Source organism: Seriola dumerili, unplaced genomic scaffold (assembly GCF_002260705.1).
Source record: "Seriola dumerili isolate Sdu_G_001 unplaced genomic scaffold, Sdu_1.0 BDQW01000331.1, whole genome shotgun sequence".
NCBI lineage: Eukaryota > Metazoa > Chordata > Actinopteri > Carangiformes > Carangidae > Seriola > Seriola dumerili.
Genome location: NW_019174586.1, coordinates 8,903,267 through 8,915,183, shown reverse-complemented (window position 1 = coordinate 8,915,183; position 11,917 = coordinate 8,903,267). Strand labels below are relative to the sequence as shown.

The window sequence follows — 11,917 nt, the reverse complement described above, 5'->3', positions numbered from 1 at the left end:
GTGGCGGTCTGCTCCACCGACAGGCCGCCTTGCCTTTTAATGAAGTGCCAAATAATAACCTTCTCCACAATGCTGCCAGGAACAAAGGAATGAAAGGTTAGGAAGAAACACATTACCTCTTGTTTGAAGTCTTGATACACTGACACATTATGCATTTTAAATTTCTGCAAACAGAAATCCCACGTGAGATAATGTTAGCGAGGAGGACAAGTTAAATTAGACCAAAAAGAAAAGAAAAAAAAAAGAAAAAAGAAAAAAAAAAAACAGGAAACGGTTTCAAAGCAAACAACAGCTCAGTTAATACGCCACAGTGATCAGCCTCACACTCGGGCTCTGGCTGTTTTAATATTCAGCATAAGGCTGGTTTGACCCCTTGACCGATATCTTTCACTGACAAAATGCTATGCCTTTCCATCATACTGGAATATATTACTGTTTATGTTTATTTCTGTGTTTAAGTAGTTTTATTTCTTTTTTCTCAGGGTGCTGTGATAGAGGCTTGTACTAGAGCAGTCTATTTTGTGCATTTATTTAACAAAACACAAACATACAGTACATTTAAAGCTTATATGAGCATATTTTCGTATACTGTATCTTTACTCTCCCTGTATGTATTCACCGATATAGCCATGTATCCAGATTCAATCCTTTCTAGTCATGATCCGTTCCCTACACTATGTTGGGTACAGTTGCCTTTCTAGTCTGCCCTTCCACTGCACAGGTGGTCGTGGCTTTGATCATTACGCTCATTAAATCCTAGAGTTAATCTTTCTCAGATGGATCTCCCCAAGGCTGGCCGGGGCCACTTAGTCTGAGCTCATTGTTAAATTGGCTTAGACTGAAACCACACCCTTCCCCCTTCCCAGTCCCAAAACCCCTGCTGATTCAGTGTGTAACCATGTAACATATTAGGATTGTAACCTGTAGAGCAGCCACCTTGCAATCGTTGGTTGTGTATTAGGTGTGCGGAGCGACTTCCTAATTATATTGGTTGTTTTGGTTTTTTTTCCCCCCATTCAGATTTTAGGTGAAAATCTGATTTCAATCCGCTGCCATTCAATCATCAAACACTATACGCCGTCAGTCGGTTTTGACCAAATAAGCAACTGGCAGGTTAACCTAGATTTCCAACACCTTTTCCCTCTCGCCATGTCTCATGCAAATATTATAATAAAATGCAGAGTCTTCTCAGTCCCAGCATGAGAAGCTTTTATTAAGAGAGCATCTAAAATCACAGTGGTAATCCACCCAGCCAAGCTCACCTTGATTAAAAATGTATTAAATCCTAGGGCACTGTGAAGAGTAATAATTTCAGTTCCACCATTTTTTTTTTTCATATCCGCTTAGACAGAGATGTAGATTTCATTAATGCTCCTCGGGAGTGAGACAGCTTTGCTCAGGATGTCTCATGTATTATTGGGGAAGATAGTAGGAAGATATGAGCTGGGGATGGAAGTTCAAAGCCGCAGGAGTTGGGATGCTGGAAGTCGACTAGGTCATGACAAGGGGTTCAAATCAATATTTCCCCCATCTCAGAAGTTTTTGTTACGGAGCCGAGCAACGTCTGTATCCGCACTGTTCTTCATGAATGTATCCTCACCATCTGCACCAGCCATGCTGCCCTTTCAGAGACCAGAGCAAACCAATGTTTATGTCGAGTACCCTTTTTAATCTTGGTCTGGTTATCAGTTGAATCCAAAAACCAAAAGCCAAATATCCCACTGATCCAAAGCCTCCAGTGTCAACAAGTCCCAACAAATAGACGTGGCTTTGCTCCAAGACTTCTCTGTATGGGTTCGCAAGGCTGCACTTTTGCAATTCCATTATGCTGCTGGAAAAATACACCCTGAAAACAAGAGTCTCTTGATATGGAATGGTTTTCCAGTGTATTGTGACAATTTTTTTGTCTGATTCTTGTCTAGCTGGTTGTCCAAAGCTTACTTTTTTGAATACAGTGTGACAAGCTGTATCTTTTGTGGATGTAACAAAATAGAAAAGTAGTCTGCAGCACAATATGTCGTGGACACGTGAAAGCTTTCAGGCATTCTTTTCTTGTAGATCATAGCCCACAGCCCTCCCCTGCACATCAGGTTAATGGGCCTTGTGGTGTGGAAGGACAAGCACGTCCAGGCTCAAACTGAAATGGTAAACCAATACATTATGCTCGGGGAGCAAAACCATTTTCCTTAATGGTCTTTTCCAGCAAGGCTTACACAAGAGAAACGATTCCTATCCTCTCAATGTTTCCTCTCCAGTTCCTCTTCTCTGTGACCATCACAAGGCCTGAGTAATGTTCCTATGCACTTGTTAGCATGTTTTCCTGGTAGAAAAATGTTTGTGCTGAGAACTTGCCCCATTGTGTTTAGTTCTTTTTGTCCAAATGCATTTGGCTGGGAGTGTGTAAGGAGTAGGGGTGAGCAGGGAGGTAGATATGTGTTACTCATGGAGATGAGAATAAGCTAGCAGAAGGTTTTAAAATATTAGCTTAGCCATTGAGCTCTGTTTCCCAATAGCTATAGACACAAAAACTTCACAGAAAAACACAAGGTTTTTAGTTTTTCTTTTTTTTTTTGTTCATCCTATCGTCATTCTACACTCAGTTCTCTACCAGACACAGTTTCTCTAAAATGACACTGCACCAAACGTTTCATTCATTGAGAAAATGGAAACAGAGTTGGCACGCAACACATTCCATGATTTTACCTTGTGAATCTCTAAGCCCATCAAACTGTATCATGTTGGCCTTCAGAGTGGGTGTCTGCAGGATCAAGTGGCTGATATTCAATCCAATGCATTCACACGTTTCCACCGGCTGGGCAATCCAAAGGATAACTAGATTTTATCTCCCATGGGAAATGACTATGATCTGTCATTATCCTGGAGCCTCAAAATGAGACTTCCATACCCAGAATAGCACAGGCCCCTCCTGCCTTGATTGCGACACGTTCTCCATCTATCTAACCACTGTGTCCAAGATCAGCTACATTCAGAACAATCTGAGGAGAGATGCAGTCTGTAGGCTTACACACCATCGCAACAGTGTTACTAGGTCTCAAGCAGATACCATTTGAAAGACAATGTATTACTCCTGAAACGTATATTCTGTTTATGGTGTGTGCTCATATTACTCACCAGGCCAAATGTACAGTCCCTGTCTCTGTTTTGATGTTGAACTGGGCAAAAATAAATGACATAAATAAATAAATAAAACAAGTGTATCAGAAATGGTTGAAATACTGTGTACATATTTGAACTTTTGGTTTCTAATTTATAAAAGATAAGCTTTAGCTCTTGGAGTACTTATTTTATTTTTTCCTTTCATGCGTAGCTTTGTGTTTTTATTTTCTATTTCTGTAAAGTGTGTAAATATATCTTTATGATAATAAGTAATATTAAAAATCTTATTTTAAGAAAACACCGTGTCATGTCTTTTTTTGGCAAATGAAAAAGCAGACAGTGTTTACCATGCTATTACATGCTGACATGACATGATGATGGTTATTAGGATTCATCCTGAGGGAAACATGGATTTCTGCACCGAACTTCATGTCAGTCCATCCAACACTTTTAGAGACATCTCCCTCAAAAGCACAAAATGTCAACTTAATGGCGGCGCAACGGGAAAAGTCAGGGGATCACCGCCATCATTAGGATTCATCCTCTGGAAACCATGAATATCTGTACAATGGTTTTTGTTTGCCAGTCTTGTAGATGTGGAGATATCCAGCTGGATACCTGACAGTTTTGATCTACTGCGTGTGCTAGATGACAAGTCAGATGATCACCCAAGTCATTAGGATTCATGCTCTGGGCAATAGGTATTAAATTTAATGGAAATACTTAATAGATGTCGTGGCATTTCAGACATTACCATAAAGCCACTAAATGTAAATGTACTTTATATTGAGGCTCCAGCAGTCATTATTAAAGACAACAGACAGGGGTGAAATAATGAAGAGTATAAATGTGATAATGGAGTGAAATGTACTGTTGACATTTAGTGAAATTGCACTTGGCAGAGACATTTGTCATCCTCTCTGTTCAGTGCAGGAAGTGACACAGCCTAGTAACATCAACAAGCCAACTCACGACTGTTCAATTCAAATGGGATGCTCTAATCACAAAACATCAGCCTTCACATTACTCAACAGAAGTGCTTATTTTACTTCAAGTCAGCCCAGTTGTTTGTGTTTTTAACGTTGCCGTCGCTGGACCCGGCCTCAAACTCAACGAGAGATGGACAGAAAAGAGCAACATGTTTACCTGAATGCCACGGCCATTAACCTTTACCTTCAGTCGAGTCTCGTATAGAAATTCATCCGTTGCAATATGCACATGCCTTTGGAAATGTAAATAAACTCCTCATCCATTAAGGAACACTCCACCAGTGACAGGTAGCCTTCCTAGAGCTTATAGTGCATACTAAGCATGCTACACATTAATGCATCACAGCTGCTGAGCACGCATGCCGACTCTGGATGCATCTATAGATGAGATGCGTGCATACATGTCACATCTACATACAATGGAGGCTCCTCCAGTCATTACTGCTGAATAATCAGAAAACAAATATTTATATTTCTGATTTTTTCTTTTTTTTTTTTGGGATGTTTACTTAATAAAATTGTCCAAGACTCTCTAATTCCTTTTCAATTAAATATGTGTAGATTCCTGTGTTTACCAATAAAGTATATGGTGTGAATGCTTAATATTCAGGGAAGCATTTTATAGAAAGAAATTGTACATTTGACGTCACATATGTTACTTTCTCATTACATTGTTTATCTGAAAGAGAGTCTCAGTGAGGCAATGTGCTGAAATGTCCTGGGCTTTTCATGGGAGCCACTCTTCCTCCAAATCTCCCACTGGGACCACTCAGGGAAGTGTCTGGTTAACGCGCCAAGTTGACATGTCATGATAGACAAGAGGTGCACCCCTGAGCCCCAGCAGCCCCCAAAAGACACCCAAGGTTATATCATCAAGCCTGGGTCAGCTGTATAATTGGGCTCGGGGTCACTGAGAGGATATGGAGCGTGACAATGAGGCTATAGAGTTACAGTTTGTAGCCGGGCAGCAAGGGCTGCCGGTGGGGCATAACTGCAAGGCCAGACGTCCCTTTAAAAGAGTTCAAGGTCCATCTGCGAAAGTGGCTCCAGCCCTGTTCACTGTCACTGCTGGAATGTGTGTCACTGCCTGCCGGCCACCAGTACACTGCTGGCAGAGCGGGGGAGGGTGAAGGAGACGTTGGGTATATTGGGTTTGTTGTGAGGGAAAAAATAAAACTTTCAGGATGATGAGCGAGTTACTGTTGATAATGTGCATCAGACACAGTTTCTAACTCTCACAAGCTTCTTGAAATTATTGGCACAATGTCTTCAGCCAGAGACAGAAGAGAAGCAATGGGATTTACACACTGGAAGTATGTTGCTGCTCTGCGCCTTCAGTGTCTGGAACTACATACGTGCCTGTGAACCTGCGTATGTACGTACGCAGGTTCACACAGAAACAGAAACAGACTGCAGGGACTAACATCTGGTTTGCTCCTGGCACAGAGTCTCAGAATCAACTTCTGCCACATCATAAAAACCTTTACTGCAGTTGGCTCTCCCACAATACCACCAACAAAGCCCACAGAACCGCTGACAAATCCAGGCTGATTGATGTTACCCAGCTCACTGCTGTCGCTCAACCACCTGGTCTCCATGGACTCTAATTATACACAATGTGCGGACTGTGATTGCAAATTAAGCACACATGCAACGAGCAGGTGTTTTGATAACATTTTTTAACGCAGTGTGGCTGGTATTGTTTTCACCTTGTGTGTGTATGAGTGTGTGTGTTTGTGTGTGTGTATCATGGTAAAATGTGGTCGTGGAGACACCTACTGCAGCAGGAACCAGCCACAGAGGCAGCTTTGACTACTCTGGCAGGTGTTTATATGTCTGTCTGTCTGTCTCTTCTGTGGAGAGATTTTGTCAACGCGATACAGTCACAGCCGTGCAAAGTGCAGTCACGAAACTCTACAGGTGTGTGGTTGAGATCAAAATGTAGGCCGACCTCAGATATGGCTGTGTTTGCTCATGAGTCGGAACATCAACATGTTGATGGGCGTCGCAGCTCGTGGGATCCCATCACAACATGGTATGTTCACCAAAATATTCAATTTACCGTCACAATGATGATTTTTTTTTTCCCCATTTCTGCTTAAAAAATGCCACAAACTTTTTCACTCGTAATCTTTTTTAGTATTTAGTTATTTTTGGCGCAGTCTATGCCTTTTATTAGATTAGCCAACAGTAGGGACATGACAGGAAATGAGGGGAGAGAGAGAGAGAGAGAGATGGGAACACAAACTGGAGAAGCAGCAGTAGGCGACCTGGACAGACCAGTTTCTCATTATTCTAATCAGTACATTCAAAAGTGGAATTATACTTGGTGGCAACTGCTTAGTTGTGATAATAATGACAAACAAGTGGTAAATCATGCGTGACAATTAATGCTGAAGATGTCAGATATCACCTACACTGATCCTGCTGACAGTAGTGTCGCCTTTAGCTGCTTGTTATAATATAATCTATAATAAATTATAGATGTTATAATTTCACAACCTGACACGCAGGACAAACTGCTGCTCAGCTCTAAAGTTTAACTGAGGGATTCAGACTATTCTTATTTGTGCGAGTGTTATCTATTATGTAAGCAGTCAACAAGCTATGTACCAAGCTGGAAAATAACGGGCCTAGTTGTAGATCATTTACTGAACAACAGACTCATCACTCTTTTGGCTTTTTCAAAAGCAAAAAAAAAGCAAAAAAAAAACCCTCACCAACTTTTTGAATATCAAAACGGCAGAGTGGCGTTTCTCTTTTTAACAAACCACCTTTGGTTGATCGTTGATTCTGCATTTGACTTCATGGCGGACAGCTGGGTCCAGGCAGGTTGTAATGACAGGACATTTTATGTAAGTGAGTGTCATTGCAGTAATAGAGCACTGTGGCTCACATCCTGTATATGCGCGTCTGAGAGAAAGTGCATGCACAAGTCTGCATCTGCTTCTGAAGTGAACATAAACAAAAACCCCTGACTGCAAACAGAGCCTGGAGCCAGGTAAGAGGCAGGAACAACAGTTTGTGTAATGCACCTCAGCTGTGTTAACACCAGCAGCTCTGCAGTGGCGATGGATCACTGGAGTGGTCATAAAAACAAAGCCAGTGCAAACACAGGACGGGGGGGGGGGGTTGGGAGACAAATGCAGAACCTGGATGGGGGTGACGTATAGAGAAAGGAGCTAGTGGCTGCATGAGTTACCAAGAGGTTCCCCTTGACTGTTCAAATGTGTCTGGAATTTACTGTAATTTTGAACTTCCGCTGCACTTTTAAAAACAACAATATGGAAACATGACGATGGCGTTTAGTTAATTTGCACCTTTCCCTGAACTTGAGTCTCTTGTCGGTGAGCCAAGACTTCCTTCAGGATTATTCTATACACTGTGCAGCTTAGCCACATTTGCTTTAGCTCACAGGCCAGGAACAAAGCGAGTGCACCGGCCCATAGGCTAATATAATCAGGGTCATAACTTTCCCATCATTAGAACGCTACCCATTGATGACGGATGGACTTAGGATATAAACTGTAAGGCTTCCTTAAGCCCTTCCTCAAGTGTCCTCTTTTGGGGCCAAGAGGACACTTCCTTTCCTATTAGACAGAGAAATGTTGGCACCCGTCTCCCAACCATTCTTTGTGAATCGTACTTACACGAGCATGAAGGCGAGTTGTCCATGTGGAGGTCTGGGGACACTAGTGAAATCTTTACGGCCATATATAAGGTGGTAAACAAAAAATCCTTAGGGAATTTATGTGACATTGTAAAGCCATTGTGTTGAGCTGCCATATTAAAAACAAACCTAAAACTTCATTGACCACTGACTTTTGACAGGAATGTTTCCTATTGTTTAGACACTTGTAACATTAACACTTCCTCATGCCTTCCTACAAGTTATATTTTTAACAACATAAGGATGTAAACAGGTTCAAACGAAAATCGAAAGAGTCCAGTTGTCCTTCAAGATTTCTTTGATAGCCCTATCTTTAACCACTCTACATACACATGTACACATAGCGTGCTTAGAGCCAGGAAGTGAGTGAGCAGATCATATGGGTGTCACCCAAAACGACTTGTTTATCAGCTTTGTGCAGGGCACTGATTATCTGATAACACATCCTGGACTTTACAGGGATTGTTGATGAGTTCCATTCAAGATCACATCAGTAAAGCTCACTCCTCTTTGCCCCTAACCAAAAGCATTTAAAGAAACAATTTGCTTCTGATGAGGGGAGCCGTGCCGCGTTATTATCTTGTTAAGGCCAGTTAAGAGGCCGTGTCTCTGAGGGCTGAGCCGACCCTGTCAGGAAGGCGTCACTTTGCTTCGTGGGCTGCCAAGCAACCACAGAGGCGTTAACGGTCCAAACTTCTTTGCCACATGGACACTCAAAGAGATAAACACTCACTCAAAGACAGACAGCTACATGAGTCACTTCACTGCCCCCGAGGTATTTCCCAGATCTGTCTCCAAGGAGTCAAAACTGCTGAGAGATGTTGAATGTTTTTGTCTGAGCCTGCAGACGATATTTAGAAAGATATTATTTAGACGTGAAAATGTATATAAAAATACCAATACTACTAAATTAATATTTACGTAAATATGTAGAAGCCAAAATTAGACAATGCAGTTGTGAAGACATGACAGGCATTGAATGTCACTACAGGAGGCTGTTGCTATATTTATGTTCAGATAAGGCTCACTGTGTGGGAGCTGCGCTATAACTGAGTATTGACGAGCTGCTTCATACAAGTTAGTTATTAAACTGTAAACCTCCCAAAGAAGGTGCCAGTCATTCCTTATAATCTGCTGTAAAGGCAGAAGGATGAGAGACTTACACCGGTGCCTGAGACAGACGACGTCTCTTTACATTTATGATGACACTGATGTGCACGCTCTGTTTTATACTGTATACTGGGATTTCAAGCTGCATCTCCTGGAGATGGGAAATGATGACACACGAGGTTTCTTGTAACAAAAACCTGTAACTGTTTAGATGTTGACTTTGGCAGAATTTTTATTTGTGTTTTTATTATTTGTATGTGATTTTATCATTTACAACCATCTTTATGTATGACACCATGATCCACGCATTAGTGGGAAAAAAAACAACAAACAAAACTACGGCGGAAGTGATCAGTAAATAAACACTTGATTAATAATGATCAGAATCAGAATCCGGTTTATTGCCTAGTAGCTTACGAGGAATTTGCTTTGGTGTTTTGGTAATGATGCAACGGACAAAAACACCTTGTTAGTGTGCACGTGATTGCACGAATGATTCTCTCTCTCATCCAAGCGATGCATTAGATGAAACGTCACAGTCTGTGTCAATGTTTTTTAAGGTTGCCTTAGTTAAATTTAGGGCTATAGATGATGTAAATGATCAAAGTGGTGAGTTTACTGTGAAACCAAGTTGTTAAAACATAGCGGTTAGTGTTAACTTCACACTCCAATTTATGGTCAAACTTACATTCAGCTGGTACAACAGGCTGCAGGTTTGCACCTCTCAGGTCTTTCCCATAAAAATTCTCAAGTTAATCAAGTAGAAAAGAAGCAAAGTTTCATTACTGCGTTAACTCCGCCTGGAACTTGGCATTCTCAAACAACCCAAACAACAATGATTCAGACAATAGCGGTCATGTTCTTACTGGATTTCAGTTCCAGTTTAAATAGCAAAGAGAAAAACATAACTGATTGCAGTGGGAGCTGGGACTGAGCCATTCAAAGGGAAGACAATGATGTCGTGACACACACTGACCTATAATTGCCAACATTAGAGTGCTGAGGGGCAGTGATTGGCTGGCTTATAGGGCCCTGTGGCCTTAGAGGATGAGAGCCATCATGCAATTGCACAGGATCAGCAAATCACTGTCAGATGCCCACTGGCGAGACCACTCCAAGCCAGAGCTATTTTCCCATCAGCATCAGAGGCTTTACAGAAAACAATAAAACCCAAAATGGTTACAGTAAAACAGGAGGGATCCTTTAGGCGAGTTTCAATAGAAAAAAAGTGTAAGTCTTAGAGGAACAAAGTGTGTTAGAAATGAGATGAAGTCTTGACACAATGCTGCTCTCTCCAGTAAAGACAGTCTCCAGTGCATTGAAAATTAACATAATACATGAAAAATAATGGGGCTAAAGAAATGTTGGCTTGTGGGTTTCATTCTACACATCTAATAAATACATTAGTGTGGAGACAGAGACATCAGTATTATCAAGGAAGCATTTGGTTGATGTCCAGGCATTTCTCATCTGCCAGCACAGATTACATGAACTCTATCTAAACCATAATAGCAGATTTCCTTAAATCACTGCCAAAACGCCACAGTTTAACAAGCTTTTGAAGATGTTCTAGAAAACCGTTCCTATTAGCCCGTCAGGCAGTTTCTGATGTCTTAATGCAGGTCAGCTCCCAGACCTGCAGCTGCATAGAGAAAGGCAGACTGGGAGAAGTGAGGGGGGGTTGGGGGGGGTTGGGGGGGTGGGGGTGGGGGGGTATAAACCCAGAATCAGCAGCTCTCCTTCTGCCTCCTTTCTTATCTGCTCGCACAGCCAGCTGAGAAGCACACAGACACAGCACTCTTAGACACAGCCAAGCTTTCCTGGCATCTCTTCCCCTGACTATGGAGAGATGAGTTTGTCCTCCCATCTACACCTCTGTGTGAAGCCCAACACACATCAAGCAGCAGCAGCAGCCACAAGCACGTTTAACTGGCCGGCTGTCTGAGCGGTCAGAGCTACAGATTACTTAAGAAGCGGCGGACAGCAGTTTTTTCGATAGCTGCTCAAGCCATATAGGAGCACACATTCGAACTGTACATAAGAGTGCAAGCATGAGCCGTATGCAAATATCACAGAATTGTCCTTGCCCGTACATTCCCACTGGAGCGAATCTGCACTTTCCCCATCTCTCCTTCAGGATAATAATTGATTAAAAATTCAACATATGGTAATACAAAGCTTGTGAGTGAGGCTCAGCTCGCAGGCAACAGATACAGTCTAGTCCCCACAGTAAATCAAAGTGATGTCTTATCAACTAATTATCTTCACTGAATTGTTTATCAAACACAAAGCCTGAAGACTTTTCTTTCCTTCTCTGTGTGTCTCTGTTTCCGCACATATAGTTGTGTATATGTACATGAGCACAGGAGCCTTATATGTGTGTGTGTGTGTGTGTGTGTGTGTGTGTGTGTGTGTGTGTCGGTAGGTGACATCTCTGGCTAACATTGCGTGTAAGACTAGTAAGCACAGACATCAGCAATATACAAAGCACACTGACCGTGGATGCCACAGGGAGACACAGTGGAGATGAGTCAGGAGGCCGGAGGGTGGAGAAAATGATCAACCCGGCAGGTTCATGCTGAAAAGAGCACACATTGCTTTAATGTGAGGTGCACTGGCGGTTGAGTGCAGGTAATATAACAATGTCATGTCATTTTTATACTTTAGTCTTATGCAACTTTTTCCCCCCAAAACACAGTGGGCGGTCCTCTTCAGTTTAAGGTTAGAGCCAATTGACAATAGCCACGTCGTATGTGTGTGTGTGGTCTGCCGCCTGTTTGGCTCTCTCATGTATTATCAATGTGTTTGGGTCACAGAGCTAGGCATGCACTCTTCTTAAAGACAAATTCCTGAAAGACTTGGAAAAACTCAGAAGAGATACAAGAGATCCGAATAAAGAAATAGAGAAATTTAACATTTACTATGCACTTATTCCAAAACACTCAGACTCTTCCAACCACTTGGAGAGAATAAGGAAAACAAATCCTCTGCATGATTAAAAAAAAACACTTATTAAGCTGTTTCCAAACTT

General features: G+C 41.9%; 1 protein-coding gene across 1 annotated transcript in view; it reads right to left on the bottom strand.

The window, feature by feature from the left end:
• The window catches only part of xpnpep2 (X-prolyl aminopeptidase 2), a 93,296-nt gene extending 81,836 nt beyond the window's left edge, over positions 1–11,460 (bottom strand). The window contains exon 1 of the mRNA XM_022759894.1: positions 11,384–11,460. The gene's annotated coding sequence lies outside the window, so the exon portion shown is untranslated. The remainder of the gene's footprint in view (positions 1–11,383) is intronic.
• Positions 11,461–11,917: the final 457 nt, after the last annotated feature.